Source organism: Salvelinus alpinus, chromosome 28, assembly GCF_045679555.1.
Source record: "Salvelinus alpinus chromosome 28, SLU_Salpinus.1, whole genome shotgun sequence".
NCBI classification, from domain to species: Eukaryota; Metazoa; Chordata; class Actinopteri; order Salmoniformes; family Salmonidae; genus Salvelinus; species Salvelinus alpinus.
This window is the reverse complement of record NC_092113.1, coordinates 27,034,373-27,048,453: the sequence shown is the minus strand read 5'-3', so window position 1 is coordinate 27,048,453 and position 14,081 is coordinate 27,034,373. Positions and strand designations below refer to the sequence as shown.

The window sequence follows — 14,081 nt, the reverse complement described above, 5'->3', positions numbered from 1 at the left end:
GATTTAATCCACCCCAAAAACATAAAACTCAACTCTGTCTGTTGCTTTTGTAAACAGATTACACATTTGAGAAACTGAACTATGAAGGGTACATCAAATAATCTACCTTGGCATATACATCAGTATTACAAAAACAGCATCTGCATGATATCTGATTAAAAAAAAGTGTATTGTAGGCCTACAATAATATCTCTTTACCTCTTGATAGGCAATTGAGAAATCTATCTCTGACTGTAGGGCTGACTATATCTGTGTATAGTACACTGAACAAAAATATAAACGAAACATGTAAAGTGTTGGTCCGATGTTTCATGCGCTGAAATAAAAAAAAATCCATGAAATCTTTCAGTTGCACTAAAAGCTTATTTCTCTCAAATGTTGTGCACAAATTTGTTTATATCCCTGTTAGTGAGCATTTAGGAGTATTTATGTCTGTAATAAAGCCCTTTTGTGGGGAAAATTAATTATATTTGGCTGGGCCTGGCTCCCCAGTGGGTGGACCTATGCCCTCCCAGGCCCATCCATGGCTGTGCTCCATCCCAGTCATGTGAAACCCATAGATTTTGGCCTAATGAATTTATTTCAATTGACTGATTTCCTTCTATGAACTGTAACTCTGTAAAATCTCTGAAATTGTTCCATGTTGTGTTACTATTTTTGTTCAGTAGATATGGTATTACATGTCAGTCCTGTTATGATTATATGATCCTCTCCCATATCAACGTCAGTCCCCCATTGCACCACCTGATGGAGCACGTATAGTATGTTCCAGTACTGCTGCCGCTATCCTCAGCATAAGGACCTTGAAGTGAATACACTGATCTCCACTGAACTGGAGGGGCAGATGACTTCAACAGCCCATTTGTTTCTAATGGCGCTAAGCTCTAAAGAACATGGTTAATTGGCATGCCTGGCTGAATATAGATATCACTACGTGATAGGCTACAGATGAAGATGGAACAAGGCTTATATGTTATTGTACTTTTCATTTAATCATTTCAACAGACCATTTCCAAGTAGCCTAGCTAGCTAAATTAGAATGTTAAGGTCATAAGGTCACGTCAAATCAAATGCATTAGCCTTGAGGTTAGAGCGCTAAGCCAGTAATGAACCGAAAGGTTGCTGGTTTGAATCCCATAGCTGACAAGGTGAAAAACAATCTGTTGCTGTGCCTTTGAGCAAGGCACTTAACCCCAATTTATCCAGGGGCGCTGGACAATGGTGACCCTGGCCTTGACCTCACTCCCTGCAGGTGTCTCAGGGGGGAGTTGAGATATTGTGTGTAAATGTTGCGTAATCGTACTGAAGGTAGGTAAGGAGTCAGGCGCAGGAGAGCAGAGATGTCAATGTAGCATCTTTAATAGGCAAGTCCCAAAACGGTACTGGGACATTTTCAGCTTCCAGGAATTGTGTACAGATCCTTGCGACATGGGGCTGTGCATTATCATGCTGAAACATGATGTGATGGCACAACAATGGGCCCAAGACAAAATAGAACACAGTTACTCACAGAAGGAGTAAAACAACACTCCTTACTATACTTAACACACGTGAAATAAACTGAGGAACAAACCTCCACGAGCAACAAGAAATAACCCTGCACAAACCTAAGCGGGGGGAACAGGGGTAAATATACACACAGAAATTAAAGCAAATGAAAACCAGGTGTGAATGAACCAAAGACAAAACCAACGGAAAAGGAAAAATGGATGATATGATAGATATGTTGTTCAGTGGACCCATTGTTATTTGTTATTATATTGGGTGGCATTGACTTTACTCAAAGGGTTTGATGGGTACATTTACATTTGAGTCATTTAGCAGACACTCTTATCCAGAGCGACTTACAGGAGCAATTAGGGTTAAAAGTCTTGCTCAAGGACACATCGATAGATTTTTCAACTAGTCGGCTTGGTGATTCAAACCAGTGACTTTTCCGTTACTGGCCCAATGCTCTTAACCGCTCGGCTCAATGTCTAGGCCTACTGCTGTGGCAAGTCTCCTCCTGGTGTACAATGCTATTGCCCTAGACTTAGGGGCGGACCAGTGATGAAATCTTGGTGAATGTCCAGGTTTCTCTCAAGTGGACACCGAGGTTATGGGTTCATGCTGGGGGACTGGGGGACTGCAGGGATCAAAATAATCTTCTGTCTAAATGTAAAACACCTCATATTTACACTGAACAAAAATATTAACACAACATGCTACAATTTCAAAGATTTTACATAAGGAATTCAGTCAATTGAAATAAATGCATTAAGCCCTAATCTATTGGTTTCACATGACTGGGAATACAGATATGCATCTGATGGTCACAGATACCTAAACAAAAGGTACGAGCGAGGATCAGAAAACCAGTCGGTATCTAGTGTGACCACCATTTGCCTCATGCAGCGTGACACATCTACTTCGCATAGTTGATTGTTGCAGGCCATGGAAGAATTGGGACATTTTCAGCTTACAGGAATTGTGTACAGATCCTTGCGACATGAGTTCATGCATAATTATGCTGAAACATGAGGTGATGGCGGCGGATGAATGGTATGAAAATGGGCCTCAGGATCTCGTCACTGTATCTCTGTGCATTCGAATTGCCATCAATAAAATGCAATTGTGCTCGTTGTCCGTAGCTGTTGCCTGCCCATACCATAAACCCACCATGGGGCACTCTGTTCACAATGTTGACATCAGTAAACCGCTCGCCCATACAACGCCATACATGCTGTCTGCCATCTGTCTGGTACAGTTGAAACCGGGATTCATCCGTGAAGAAGACACTTCTCCAGCGTGCCAGTGGCCATCAAAGGTGAGCATTTGCCAAATGATGTCGGTTACGACGCCAAACTGCAGTCAGGTCAAGACCCTGGTGAGGACGATGAGCATGCATATGAGCTTCCCCGAGACGGTTTCTGACAGTTTGTGCAGAAATTCTTCGGTTGTGCAAACCCACAGTCTCATCAGCTGTCTGTGTGGATGGTCCCAGATGATCCCGCAGGTGAAGAAGCCGGATGTGGAGGTCCTGGGCTGGTGTCGTTACACGTGGTCTGCGGTTGTGAGTCTGGTTGCACGTATTGCCAAATTCTCTCAAACAACATTGGAGGCGACTTACGGCAAGAGAAATTAACATTCAATTTCCTGTCAACGGCTCTGGTGGACATTCCTGCAGTCAGCATACCAATTGGACACTCCCTCAAAACTTGATACATCTGTGGCATTGTGTTGTGTGACAAAACAGCACATTTTAGAATGGCCTTTTATTTTCCCCCAGCACAAGGTGCACCTGTGTAATGATCATGCTGTTTAATCAGCTTCTTGATACGCCACACCTGTCAGGTGGATGTATTATCTTGGCAAAGTTTAAATGCTCACTAACAGGGATGTAAACAAATTTGTGCACAACATTTTAGAAAAATAAGCTTTTTGTGCGTATGGAACATTTCTGGGATATTTTATTTCAGCTCATGAAACATAGGACCAACACTTTACATGTTGCATTTATATTTTTGTTCAGTATTTGTTCAGATTATTTTTTCATTTGAAAGTAGAATCTGATAAGGACATTGGTGACTTAAGCCTGCTGGAGGACTGCAGGAGCTCTAGAAAGCACTCTTTACAACTCATGTGTCCGATTACGAAAAGTGGTCAGATTTATTAATGTCATGTGAATGACAACTTGGAAGTAAGATATTTCTGTACCTGTTCCTGAATGTGATCTTTGCTGTGTTCATATTAATTTAACAGATGCCATAAGACCATAGAAGTGAGCAAAGTTATACATAGGCCTACATTAAAGAAGCAAGATCCCATTTCATTCTATCAGTCAGCACTTTTGACGGTGAGGTGACATACAGTACTTATGGTCAAATACCACAAATTGGGCCAGAGGGCTTTTATCCAGCACAGCATCGATATGCTTCTGTCTCCTCCCAAGATTAATTAGTTAAGTCCATAAGAGGGATGTACTCAGATAGTTTATGATGATGATGATGACTGCTGTACTTTCCATGGTGGCTCTGACACTGAGCCAAACACATTCCCACACAATTACACACATTCACACGCACGCACGCACACACACACACACACACACACACACACACACACACACACACACACACACACACACACACACACACACACACACACACACACACACACACACACACACACACACACACACACACACACACACACACACACACACACACACACACACACACACAGGCTTCAATAATGTTCTGTTTAACTTAATTTCTATATCGTCCATGACAACAAACAACTCAAACCCACTCAGAAATCTATACCACCATAATAACGTAAACCATGCAGAATAATTTAAATGATGATTATAAACCACATGTAGATGGGTGTGGCTGTATTAAAAGTTACTGATGTGCTGAAAAAATAGCTAACTCTGCAGAGACAAACAGCTGCTCAGCACTAATAAATCCCTCACAGAGTAACAGGTGATGGTCTGGTGGAACTTCTGCCCCATGTGATGTGTGAGTGTGTGTGTCTGTGTGTGTGTGTGTGTGTGTGTGTGTGTGTGTGTGTGTGTGTGTGTGTGTGTGTGTGTGTGTGTGTGTGTGTGTGTGTGTGCTTGCATGATGTGTGTGCGTGTGCAACAAGCTTGTGTGTTTATATAATTTGAAATGTTAAGCTTCACTAAATCTACATGTTTACACAGTAATTCCATAGGCTGTTACAGTGAAAATACATTGTCACTAACACACACAACAACGGAAACGGTTTACTCCAAATGGAAAATGTTTTTCTATTGGACAAATTCAGGTAGGTCCCTCCCCGTTTCATTCTGTTTGCTTCTATTTAGACGCTTCTATTTAAAAGCTAAATGTTTACTCTAGGAACCACTAACACACATATACAAACAGATTGCACCGTGGTAAGTAAATAGGCCTATTATGCAAAATCGTGTTACTCAATGGGACTGAGTCTGGCTTCCTTCAGAGGGCAATGCCCTTGAAATTCAGACAGGAATAGGTCACATGGGTCAGGGTTTTAGGTAGCCCACCTACTACCCAATACCATTGCGTAAGTTGCCACTGGTTATCTGAATGTTTATTACATAATTAGGCTTGTCAGTCTTTAAACAATGAAGCTGCAATTTGCCGACTTGGCTAGACACCAGGTCTTCAGCTCGTCAGGCTAAATGTGTGCCGGGGGGGGGGGGTAAATGAGTTGCATTTGTATGTAAAGCTGCATTGAGCACATTGGCCACATTTGTAATTACCCTCTGGAACCTTGTCCAAATGTTTCCCTTTTCTCTGGTGGTTAATCCGATTTAACCACAATATCTCTCACGTTTGGGGGTCTTTTAAAAAACACACATTGGAGATGTAAAAAATATTTGAAAAAGCTTTAGTACATTTAGTACAACAAAATGTACCTTTATCAGCATGCTATGTCCAAAAATATAGTCACTATAGAAGCAAAAAGTGTCAAGGGAAAGGAAATACTGACATGACAAAAACATATAGGCCAATAATAAAAACCCTGGTAAGCAGGTGTGATGAAGGCTATTTGTCATATCTAGCATCTTTGATTGCAAAAAAACATCACTGGGTAAAAAGTTAAACTTAATGTATTATGTGATAGTTTGCCAATGAGCGACTGAAAGTTGTTTTGTGTCATCGAAAGTAGCCTGTTTTGTTTTGCTCTGCGTTAAGTGATGTTTTTTATATATTTAACAAACTTCTATCTCTCGATGTGTTTATAGTAAGCTACTTCTGTTGATTTGTGGACGCATGCTTCAATGGAATCCCGCGAGTGCGTCAAATGCAAGGAACTCTGACTGACGCGAGCTGATTGGCTTCAGCCTGGAAAGATAACCGCCTCGGCGTTGCCTTGTACGGGAAATGGAACGAGGCGTCCCTCTGACGTAGTGGTACGATACAATTGATCGTATAAAAATGTGTTCCCCTCAACAACATTTGGACTGCAGAGCAAAATAACTAAAATAACTACTGGAGATGACTACTGGAGACTACCGCTTGGAATACGGACATTGCTTAAAATACTAGTGGGTTATAACAGGTAAGGAAGCGCTCAGCATCATATTACATTTACCAGAAGGTCTAATCCCGAGTGATTTACAAGAGCAATTAGGTTTAAGTGCCTTGCTCAAGGGCACATTGACAGATGTTTGACCTAGTCAGCTTGGGGATTCGAACCAGTTCCCTTTCAGTTACTGACCCAATGCTCTTAACCACTAGGCTACCTGCCACCCCTTTATGGCGCATTCTGTAAATTAATGTAATTTAATTAGAACCATGTTATCCTGAGATGCATAAATCTAAAAGGCATACATGTAAAATACCTTAGAACTGGAGAGACATGCCATCCATAGGTGATTAGGAGGGCAATTAAAAGTTACTGTATATTTGACAGTGAATTGCTGCATTAGAAGTCAAAACAACAAATCATCATACTGTAAAGTTATTTAGTTATACGCATGCTACATGCACCTGTCAGCATGCAGTGGCTTACCTGTTGATACAGGTAGAAGGTACTACATGTGCTTCCACTTAGTTCCTCTGATGTGCATCACAACCTAATGCACTGCCAGCTACACTATTTTTAAAGCAATGTACTAGTCAGACAAACATACTCGTGTGGCTACATGGAGACAGACTTCAAGCTGCAATATGTAACTTTGTGGACCTGACCAATTTCACATAAAATGTGTGTTATCGATCTGTCACTCTTCATTGAAAGCAAGTCTAAGTGGTAGATATGTTCTATGTGCGCTATTTCCATGCTTCCCATTCTTAAGATTTGTTTTTGTCTTTCGGTTTTGTACACCAGCTTCAAACAGATAAATACAATATTTTGGGTTATGGAAAAGCTATTTGACAGCGGTTTAGATGGTACAATGATTCTCTACACTATACTTGCTTGTTTTGTCACATAAACAAAAATTAAGCAAACTATTAGAACTTTAGCAACCAGGAAATGGCTAAATGATTTCTGCATAGTGCATCTTTGAGTCTCCCTAACTTTAGTTGTGCTGAGACATTCAAATCAGTCTTTTACCTTCAGTGGGGGATCTACACTCCTGTTCCTTCATGGCCCGAGTCCATACTCTGAACGCCAACCCACTCAGACATGTAGTTCGGTGTGTTTTTAAACTTCAAGGATTTCCAGTGTCGTGTTCATTATGCTGATTCTGTTGCAAAACGTTTCTTTAAATGGGGCGGGACCTACCTGTATTTGTCCAATAAACTTGTTTTAGTTGCAAAACGGAACGTTAATGATGGCTAAAGATTACACCCATGGGGATGTAGTTTGGGAAAACACTCAACTGAAACTAAGGCTTTCTACAAGAGAGACAGTTTTCTCAGAATCTACCGGCGGGGTCAGAAGGGTTAGCATTACCTACTACACGTTGGGAGGAAGGGCACAGTTATGAAAGTTGTGGCTTGTCCTGCAGGGGAGGGGGAATCTGGCACCTGAAGTTAATTCATTTCATGCCTTTAGATGAGACAGATTTGACAGTCCTCCATAACTCATGCAGGGATTGTTAACCCAGGGGTACAGGATGTCAACTACAAATTCATGACTGTAGATTCTAGTATCTCTTATAGTCAGCTCACACAGGCCCTCTGTAAAATTGCCTTTGTAAATGTTCTCACGTATTGTCTGCACCTTTACTCAACAGAAATGGCCTGCATTCACCCCCCGCATGGAGTTCAGCCTTATGATAACAGCCTCTACAACTGTCTCTGAGCCTGGACCTTCCCTGCAGGTTAGCCATGGACGTGAGTAGCCAGACGGACCAGCTCTCTGCCCCCTCCCTGCCTAGCATCAACTCCCTGGTGGGCACCTACACTGGCGAGTTTGATGCATACTCCTGTCAGATCGCCATAGCTCCTACAACCTCTAGCACAGTCTCGGTCCATGAATCGCCCTTCAAGCTGGATGACTTCCAGATTTATGGCTGCTACCCTGGCAGCTTTGCCCTGAGCTACTTTGACGAAGCCCTGTCTTCTGGTGGCTCTGAATGTTTCGGCAGCCCGGCGTCAGCCCAGTCTCCCTCTACCTCAGGCTTCCAGCCCCAGCCTGCTTGGGCCTCGGCCTCCGGCCCCTACTCTCCCGGCCCGGTCTGCTGGGTGGCTGATAAGACTGAATTATCACAGACATCCTCTTTCTTCACCTACGGCCCCGGCTCAGTAGAGGATCTGTCTCCTCTGGATCAGCCCCAGCTGGCTGAGCAAGGCCCCTTCTCTCTGAGTCAGGAGCAGCACTCCTCCCTGCTTTCTTTCTCCCCTCTAACCCTGGAGCCAGGCACCCTAGATGACTCTGGCTTCATGGAAGGTAACATGTCGCTGAAACCGAACAGCCCTACTGGAAATGAGGGTCGCTGTGCTGTCTGTGGGGACAACGCCTCCTGTCAGCACTATGGGGTTCGTACCTGTGAGGGCTGCAAAGGTTTTTTCAAGGTGAGCAGCTTTTTCCTCTCTTCCGTCAATTTATTTCATAAATTGGTGTATAATGCATTTTTCATGCAATGCAAACACAATTCATATATGCATCTCCATTACTAGCCTGAACTTAATAGCTTTTTTAAGTTTTTTTTTCCTGTGTTCTTTGCAGCGTACTGTACAGAAAAAAGCCAAATACGTGTGCCTTGCCAACAAGGACTGTCCAGTGGACAAGCGGCGACGGAATCGCTGTCAATTCTGTCGTTTTCAGAAGTGTCTGGCAGTAGGCATGGTGAAAGAAGGTGAGCCCAGCACTTCAGATGCATTTTACTACCACATCTTTCACAATAACTACTGTTTCTTTCTCAGTTGCTAAGACATTATTGACCTTGGATCTCTCTCGCTCTCTAAGTTGTGAGAACAGATAGCTTAAAAGGTCGAAGAGGTCGTCTGCCCTCCAAGCCAAAAGCAGCCCTGGACCTATCTTCTGCTGGGGCTCCAGTTAATATCATTGCCTCTCTTGTGAGGGCACACATCGACTCAAACCCTAGTGTTGGGAAACTGGACTACTCTAAGGTAAGGACTACTGCAAATTCTCCATTGTGGTCTGTCTATGACTTATTATTTTTTGGGTTTAAGGTCGCTGTTGGTACTCTTTCTAAGGATGGAGCATAAATTTAACCAAAATAATACAGGGCATTCCCCTAATGGAACTAACTCTTCTCCTTCCTTTCTAATTCAGTACCAGGAGACTGTGGCCAGTCTGTCAGAGAAAGCGGACGTTGGAGACGTCAAACAGTTCTACAACCTCCTCACGGCGTCCATGGACGTGATTAGCAAGTGGGCTGAGCACATCCCTGGGTTCACTGCCTTCTGCTCTGAGGACCAGGAGCTGCTACTGGAGTCAGCCTTCGTGGAACTGTTCATCTTGCGACTAGCATACAGGTAAGAAGAACCAAATGATGTCATTGTAAAAAAAAAAAATTGTTCAGGAGACCACCTTGCATATACAGAGCTATAACTGTGTTGTATTGACATTGGTCACTGTATTGCTAGGATTATACAGTAATTACAATATGAATGACAGGACTGATTGCACCCACATCTAACATTGTGCAGATATTTTAGAAGCAACAATCATGGGTTATCAAAGAAATTGTTAATCCATCCTATTTATATTCTCTTTCCAAGGATCAACCCTGAGACGCACAAGCTGATCTTCTGCAATGGAGTGGTGCTTCACCGGATGCAGTGTATACGGGGCTTCGGTGACTGGATAGACTCCATCATGGACTTCTCCCAGAGCCTCCACCGCATGAACCTGGACATGTCGTCCTTCTCCTGCCTCACAACCCTGGTCATAATCACTGGTGAGAGCTCAACCCACCTACGCGCCAGCCTATCATGGTTTGTTAAGAGACATCACACCATAATCCAGTACAGTATGACATTGCAACATAGCGCCTGCAGTCAATCTTTATGCTCACCCTGACCTGAGTTGCCTGAACAAGCTGGATATACATACATCTTGATTCACAGGCTTACATAATGTTATTGTCTTACAGAATAATGATAAATGTCCTATTTTAAAAAATTATGCTCTCCACACTTTCTGGTCACACACGTGCCTTTTCTGTCTCCTGATTCTCCACAGACCGCCACGGCCTGAAGGAGCCCAAGCGGGTGGAGGAGTTCCAGAACCAGCTCATCACCTGTCTCAGAGATCACGTCTCGAGCTGCGCCTCGGACTCCACTCGGCCCAACTACCTGTCCCGCCTCCTGGGAAAACTGCCCGAGCTACGGAGTCTCTGCACCCAGGGCCTGCAGCGCATCTTCTATCTTAAGCTTGAGGACTTGGTCCCACCACCCCCCATAGTGGACAAAATTTTAATGGAAACTCTGCCTTTCTGAGAGCGAAAGAAGACTATACAGTTTGCTAAAGAGACAATAAATTATGAAGTGATCTCCCTGTTGGAGTAGGGATAAACAAATGAAAGACTCTTAAAGACTGACATGAAAGTGCTGAATAATACTATCTTAAAAGCTCTGAAGCTATTCAAGCACTCTCACTTGAGAAAAATAGGACCTCTTGTGCATTAGCAATGGCCATAGTATGGTGCTAAAAGGATAATTAACTTTATCATTTCAATAATAGTTTTGTGTTTTAGTGCAGTATTTCAGATGTATGGCTTTGAGTGTGCACTAATTATTTATACTGGAGTAAAAAACACAGGCCATGGACCAAAAGCAGACTGCAATAAGTTAAGGAAACAAAGTTAGATTTTGATGAACATGCGTTAGTGCACTTTAAAAATTGCATCAGTCATTACATTTCACAGGCCGAAGGACTGCATCATCTTGCTTCGTATGTACATTATGCCTTATGCCTTAGCTAGATGGTATTTTTGAGATTCAGGTTCAAGATTTTACTACTATCATGGTGTTATAGCTTAGCCACAATGACTCCACTGGAGCATTGAGACTGAAACATGTTACAATCATAAGGAAATTTGAGAAGGGTACCTGATCTTGTTGAGAACTACCAATTGCAGATAGTGATGTTGTATAAATATCACTGAAATATGGCAGCTATGATTGAGCAGCCAGAACAAATATTACAACTTAATTATGTTTTTTTGCATCTAAGAATGTTTCACACTGAGTGTATAAAACATTAGTAACACCTACCTAATATTGAGTTGCCCTCAGAACAGCCTAAACTCGTCAGAGCATGGACTCTACGTGTTGAAAGTGATCAGAGGGATGCAAGTTGACTCAATCTTCCCACAGTTGTGTCAAGTTGACTGAATGTCCTTTGGGTGGTGGACCATTCTTGATACACATGGGAAACTGTTGAGTGTAAAAAAACAGAGTAAAAAAAAAAAAAAAAACATTATACAATACACAGCGCAGGATCACGTTACAAATATTAACTGACATGACAACACTAACAATCTTTTGTACAAACATACAAAGCTATTTAAATACTGGTCAAGAGTACATTTTGAGTACACAAAATGAAATTTACAACAAACAAAACAATTCTCAAAGAATGTCACCCCCCCCTCTTACCATGTAGGTCCACTGCTTGGTCAAGAGTTGTTGATATCTGATAGTTTTACATAATACATGAGAGGATTGTAGGGGTAATCCAAGCACTAATGATAACCTTTTTTGCTGCTGGTAACCCTCCATAAATGATTATTTTCTGAACCAGTTGCAGTACAAATGAAGAGTCATCATTCAACAAAAATAAAGGTGGATCTTTGTTCACAAGGAAACCCATCATTTTTGTGAGGAAATCTGAAACGTGACCAGAATTGGGACACCACAGGACATTCCCAAAACATGTGCATTAATGTTCCAACAGCATTCATACGGCATCTATTACATACTGTAGTAGGAATCAGCTTCATCTTAAAATGTCTAAATGGGGTTGTATAACTTGTAAGCTGGTATGCTGGGTTTTTAAAGGTAACAAATACATTTCCCCAAATGGTATCCCAGTTCAGGTCGTGCCCCAACCCCTCCATTTCAGTTGCAGTTCTTGAAGCACTCAACCCCGGTGGGCCTGGCACCTACTACCATACCCAGTTTAAAAAGGCACTTCAATCTTTTGTCTTGCCCATTCACCATCTGAATGGCACACACACAATCCATGTCTCAATTGTCTCAATGCTTAAAAATCCTTCTTTAACCTGTCTCCTCCCCTTCATCTACACTGATTGTTGACTGTTGATTTAACAGGCGACATCAAGAAGGGATCATAGCTTTCCCCTGGTCAGTCTGATGGACAGAGTGTTCCTCAGTGTACATCGCTTAGTGTAAATTCTGACTATTTTTGTGCAATACATGACTATGAATGTGTTTAAATTAGCATGGGATACTTAAAGCCACAATCTGCAAGATGGGCCCATCAACAAAATATTGAGCAAACGATTTCCATTACATTTCCAGATGCAAATAGCACTTGAATTCTATGATTATATTGCTCAAGAAATGAGAAACATGATTTAAAGCTATTGTACATCATTTGTTTTGCCACAACTTTGGAAGCATGCTTGGGGTCATTGTCCATTTGGAAGACCCATTTGCGACCAAGCGTTAACTTCCTGACTGATGTCTTGAGATGTTGCTTCAATATATCCACATAATTTTCCATCCTCATGATGCCATCTATTTTGTGACGTGCACCAGTCCCTCCTGCAGCAAAGCACCCCCACAACATGATGCTGCCACCCCCGTGATTCACGTTTGGGATGGCGTTCTTCGGTTCGCAAGCCTCCTTCTTTTTCCTCCAAACATCAAGATGGTCATTATGGTCAAACAGTTCTATTTTTGTTTCATCAGACCAGAGGACATTTCTCCAAAAAGTATGATCTTTGTCCCCATGTGCAGTTGCAAACCGTAGTCTGGCTTTGTTATGGCGGTTTTGAAGCAGTGGCTTCTTCCTTGCTGAGCGGCCTTTCAGGTTATGTCGATATAGGACTCGTTTTACTGTGGATATAGATACTTTTGCACCTGTTTCCTCCAGCATCTTCACAAGGTCCTTTGCTGTTGTTCTGGGATTGATTTGCACTTTTCGCACCAAAGTACGTTCATCTCTAGGAGACAGAACGCATCTCCTTCCTGAGCGGTATGACGGCTGCGTGGTCCCATGGTGTTTATACTTGCTTACTATTGTTTGCACAGATGAACGTGGTACCTTCAGGTGTTTGGAAATTGCTCCCGAGGATGAGCCAGACTTGTGGAGGTCTCCAATTTTATATCTGAGGTCTTGGCTGATTGCTTTTGATTTTCCCATGATATCAAGCAAAGAGGCACTGAGTTTGAAGGTAGGCCTTGAAATACATCCACAGGTACACTCCAATTGACTCAAAATGTCAATTAACCTATCAGAAGCATCTAAAGCCATGACATAATTTCTGGAATTTCCCAAGCTGTTTAAATGCTCAGTCAACTTAGTGTATGTAAACTTCTGACCCACTGGAATTGTGATACAGTGAATTATAAGTGAAATAGTCTGTCTGTAAACAATTGTTGGAAAAATTGCTTGTGTCATGCACAAAGTAGATGTCCTAACCGACTTGCCAAAACTATAGTTTGTTAACAAGAAATTTGTGGAGAGGTTGAAAAACTAGTTTTAATGACTCCAACCTAAGTGTATGTAAACTTCCGACTTCAACTGTATAAGTCTCCAACTTTAGTGATTTTTACAATTCGTTCCAGTCATTGGAAATAGGAAGCCAATTCTAGATTTAATTTTGGATTGGTGATGCTTAATGTGAGTCTGGAAGGAGAGTTTACAGTCTAGCCAGACACCTAGGTATTTATAGTTGTCAGGACCGTCCAGAGTAGTGACGCTAGTCGGGCGGGCGGGTGCGGGCAGCGATCGGTTGAAGAGCATGCATTTCGTTTTACTAGCATTTAAGAGCAGTTGGAGGCCACGGAAGGAGTGTTGTATGACGTTGAAGTTCGTTTGGAGGTTTGTTAACACAGTGTCCAAAGAAGGGCCAGATGTATACAGAATGGTGTCGTCTGCATAGAGGTGGATCAAAGAATCACCCGCAGCAAGAGCGACATCATTGATATATACACAGAAAAGAGTCGGCCCGAGAATTGAACCCTGTGGCACCCCCA

General features: G+C 42.4%; 1 pseudogene; it reads left to right on the top strand.

Moving 5' to 3' along the window:
• Positions 1–7,680: 7,680 nt before the first annotated feature.
• On the top strand, positions 7,681–10,432 carry LOC139557572 (probable nuclear hormone receptor HR38; annotated as a pseudogene).
• The last annotated feature ends 3,649 nt before the right edge of the window (positions 10,433–14,081 follow it).